This window comes from Athene cunicularia (genome assembly GCF_003259725.1).
Source record: "Athene cunicularia isolate RWA chromosome 1 unlocalized genomic scaffold, athCun1 chr1_part2, whole genome shotgun sequence".
NCBI classification, from domain to species: domain Eukaryota; kingdom Metazoa; phylum Chordata; class Aves; order Strigiformes; family Strigidae; genus Athene; species Athene cunicularia.
The window spans coordinates 54,652,768-54,657,767 of NW_020799092.1; the positions used below are offsets into that span (position 1 = coordinate 54,652,768).

The window sequence follows — 5,000 nt, forward strand, 5'->3', positions numbered from 1 at the left end:
ATAAGCAAATAGATACAAAATACATCAGATGGTGATATTAAAACCATTCCAGAACTCACTTTTTTTTTTTTTTTTTTCCTTCTAAGAAAATAAAGTGTTTGGCATTGAAAAGCACTTTGAATCTTCATTTCTGATATGTGAATTTTGGGAAAAACCTTAGGATTCATTTTCTTTGCTATTCCTTTGTATTAAATGTATTAAATATGACAACAAGTTTTGAAGGTGGTGATTCCAGTAGTAATGAATTGTGACTGACAAATAACAGTAAAGACTTTTTGGGAAAAAGAAATTCCCTTTGTTACTTTGATCAAGATTTCTCAATGCTGAAAATTAGCTCAAACTCTACTACTTGAGACACAAATACATTCATGATTGAAAGAAAATAGGGCATGTACTTTTGAAAAGTAAATTAACTTGGAGATAAATGCTGCTTACATTTTAAGATAGGGCCAAAGATTTCCCATCTTAAGGACTCTGTGAGGTATGTGTTTCTGTTTCTGTTACCATAGAGAGGTGAACTAAATGTCTGTCATAAAAATTCCACAATACTCTGATCTCTGACGCTCCAGTCCTGCAATGAGCATTGTTTAGTCTGTGTTCATGACAGGTAACATTACTTTTAATTGGTCTTTACACATATATCTGGTTCCTCCACCAGATAACTATTATGAAATTGAAGCTTCTGAAATCAGATGAGCAAAACAGAGTACACTGTATGTAGTCGACAGTGTAGACAAAAGAAAAAAAGGACAGAAAAAAGGCTTGAGAGACTTACCCACTAAAAGCCTCAGTCCCTGGAAAGCAGAGATTCCAAATAAATGTGTACATTCCATACATTGTGTTGTGTGGAAAAGATATGACACAAGCATATCTAAAGTTATAAAATTACAACAAAAAAAGAGTTCTAAGTAAGCTATCACACTAAATATTATTATTTGAGAATAGCAGTGGGGAGGCAAGCTGATTCATGAATTTGGACACCCAAGACTGGTAACGCTGGTTTCCTTTTGGACAAAGTCACATTGGACCAGAACGGATAAAAAAGCAATCGAAACGCAACCTCCCCCCTAACAGCTTTACCTTCTGCAACCTCCTCTTGTGCCATCTGTTGCAAGAGGAATTCCTCAGGTTTTCTCTCACATTAAGCAATCCCTGTAGATTTCCATCAGCACTCCTACACAATTGCATTGATATTCATTAGTCTAATGCAACTTTCATTCATCCAATTCTCATAGAAAAACAGAAAAAATAATGCCTTTTTAATACATTTTTAGGAGAACTAGTAAACAGTTAAAGAACTTTCTTTTACTCAAAGATTAAGCATAACCGAAGTCATGACTAAAAAAGGTGGACACTAAAGAAATTTAAAAATACAAAATTTTACAATTAAAATATATCTGTTCTTTTTAAAGTAAATTAATCTCTTGTTTGCTTCTGCCTTGATATTTTTTAAATTATAATTAATTCCAGTAAAGTATTTAATTCTTCCATTTTTCTCTCCTAGTTCTAGTATCTACTGTGTATGTAGGGTTCCTTTAGATACACAAGTTAATTTACAGGACCTCGATTTTTCATAGCCCTGATGTGGATGTGCAAACTTAAAAAACATAAGACAGCTTCCCCTGGAAAACCTCTCTGCATCTCCAGAAAGGCCACTCACTCTGTGCCGGGCGAGGTGGAGTTAGAGTGATGAGGGTAAGAAGGAAAGTCTTTCCAGCAAGATGCTAAAACAAAGAGAGAACTAAATGCAGAGTTGTGACTGACTCAAAGGTCTTTCTGTGGGCTTCTCTTACAGCACATTGTGTCTTTCATGGGAAAGTACAGCACCCAGTCCAGTTCATAATAATGTAATGAAGATTAATAGGCTTCAGGTCTGTTGAGACTTTCTTGTAAATCTTAAATTTACACATCCAAATATATCCAGTATTTACAAATCCAAGTAATACTTACTAGATTTAACATAGATGTCCCTACACTGGGGTTTGCATAAACTTTGTTTTTATCAAAATTTAGCAAATTTTATGACAGACATTTTCTGTGACAGTATTAAACCTTCAGAATTTATTTAAGGTAATACACACAGGATGTGGCAAAAGGATGTAATTCTTCTTCTGCTGTGCTGCAAGTTTTATAGTAATATGGTTATACAGAAGGATTTACATGTGTGTAACACAGATATTTATATATATATATCTATATATATCCATTTGGATCACTGTGTTACATAGATAGCTAGAGCAATGAGGGAAACACAGGGGGATTCATGTTTCTAAGTTACTGGTCATAAAGAGTCCTGTAAACCACAAATTATTAGTGGCAAAGACAGCATGGGTTTTGCATTTGTTAGTGTAGTTTTTGCCTTTAAAGAACAGGAATGTTTACCATGTTTTCTTGTTGGTCAGTTATAGCAAATAAAATACAAGAGGTGTTTTAGCATTTATTTTGTGACAAGATCTTCGATATGCCATAACCAAAGCCAGTTGCTTGCTGTGGGTTACTTCCATGTAGTGCTGCATTAATGCTAGCTAAATGCAAAGAACTGTAAATGACAACAACAAAAAAACCCAACCTCCAAACCAAAACCCCTAAGTTTTGATTAGGCTGTGTAGAAAAATGAAAAACAGATGCATGGATGAGTTTTATAAGTAACAGTCTTATTAAGTATTTATTCAAACATAAAAATAGAGTAGATAGTGGTAAAAAGAGTTATAAAACTAACCTCAAAATCCCAGATTCTTGGTGTTAGTAAACTGCATAGCAAATCACTATTTGCCCCTTTCATTATAGTCCCTAATTTTTATCCCACTCTGGATCCTTTTCCTATTCCCTTCTCCTTTAATGTGGTGTGGAGAGGGTATTTTGAGGGTTATCACAACCTATGAAACTTTAAAACATACCCTACTTTTACATCCAGGCTAAAATATCTGTCAGCCATTTTACAGGTCTTGTAAAATGGGAGTTGGACTTTTTTAGACACAGAAACTACAAAATTGCCATAATTTACAATTAATTACAAATCCGCTTATTAACTTTATACTTTTTAAGTGCCTGCCCTTAATCCTTTTATCCTAAAAGGCAGCCTTTCAGAGTGCGCTGAAGAAGTGATAAAATTAGCCAGCCTGAGCCCAGAGAGAAATTTATTTCTGATTTATTAAAAAAAAAAAAAAAAAAAAAATGTAGGTGAGCTAGGTAGCCTGGAGATACAGCTCTATCTGTAACTTAACAGAGAGGAAGGGTCTGCCCAGCAGTTGGCCAGAGGGGCAGGAGACCCCTGCCCATGGCAAGGACCATTGCTTTAGCCACTGCCAGCCCTTACTTGTTCACCTAGCTTCTGGGGTGGCTCTTACTTAGCTCTCCGAGGGCCCGAAGTTCGATGATCTCTGATGAAAATTTTCTTGCTGCAAAATACAATGATATTTTTGTTCTCTGATTATCCGAACATGTGGATTTATTCTCGGTTTTAATTTTTTTCAGTACAGAATTAGTTTCTTTTCTTCAACAGCAGGAAGAAGGGAACACTTTGAAGTAAATAATGTACTGTGTATATCATGCCACCTAAATGAATACATTACTTTTCATTTTGATCTGTGATTACATTTGCGGATAACTATTATTTACCATGCTAAAATGGGTTATTTGCAGTGTTGCTGGAACATACCTCATGAACACAGCAGTAATTACTTACTTTCATTAAACAATTACAACTAGTATTACCATTAGTCCCGTTACCCATCTCTCTAATGCAGCAAATTAAAGCCTGTCTTCTTTGCTTGCTTCCTTAAAACCTAGCTTTTTGCTGTACAAATATGATATAAACTCCAGTTTTAAGACATATTCCAATCAACTTTTTCACTTTGTCATTAACTGAGTTTGCCAGTTGGTGTTGGTATCTAAGGTAGAGAAGCAGGACACAAATTTGTAGTCCAAAAAGGACCTCTTTTCATAATTAAAAAAAAATTCAATACCTTCCAACCAATTTGTTTCTACACTACCTCCAGAAATTATTATTTCTGTAAATGACTATTAGTCTGTTTTTAAGAACTTTGTGTACTTCATGGTGAGACAGCTATTGAGAAGTATTGAGGAACTTAAGGAACTTACTGTGCTTTTTCATAATTGTTCTTGCATCTGTTTTAGTAGTCTTAAGTTCCTGTGTCTTCAAAGTAAAACATTATCTAATAAACAGATTTCCCAAACAGTGAAAAACAATCTTTACATCTTTCTAATATATGTTGTTTACCAAACAAAACTATCTTCATTGAAAAGTTTGAATGAATAGATACATTTTAATTGTTTTCTGAAGGAAAGTACATTTGGGATCTTTCATAAAATAAAAAGAGCAAATTTTTCATTCAGACAACATCAGCTTTTCAAATGTTTTGCATTCCAGAAGATCTAGATACAGTGAGCATGTCTTACCTAATTTCACTTGTTGAGACGAGATATAGGAGACACAATTAGATTTTAAGATACCTCTGGCCTAAATCATGTCAGGCTGAAAAATCTGGCCATGAAACCAGATCTTGCACAAGAAGCTCTCTGGGCTTCTCATCTTTTCTACATTTATTTTTGCATTCTTCAAAAGAGAGATATCAAACTTATAAAGACTGGCAAGAGCAGAAGGTGTATATATTTTTGATGAACTCTTCATCTTTCAAAATCTGAATTTGCTATCTTAGCTGCATGTGCAGTGGTAAAATAAGAATGCTCACAACTCTTCCTTTGTCTGTTTTGGGAGACTACTTCAGGCAGAAGCCTATTGTAATGGAAGTTTCCATGACTTCGTTCAAAGTGTTCAACTTGAGCCAGACAGCCTTAACATACGTATGAATACTTTATATGAGACATTGCTATTTGTGGCCGAGGATGAATCCTGGAAACAACAAGTTTCCAGGCTGCAAGTGGATTAGGGAGCAAATTTAAGGTCTATCTGCAAAGATCTGGTGGCTAGACTCCAGAACAGTACTGTGCATATAGCAGAGAAGTTTGAGAAGCTCTTC

The 5,000-nt window shown here is 34.9% G+C and overlaps 1 protein-coding gene across 1 annotated transcript in view; it reads left to right on the top strand.

The window, feature by feature from the left end:
• Window positions 1-5,000, top strand: part of FOXP2 (forkhead box P2) — a 373,136-nt gene that overhangs the window by 310,956 nt on the left and 57,180 nt on the right. The window lies entirely within an intron of this gene.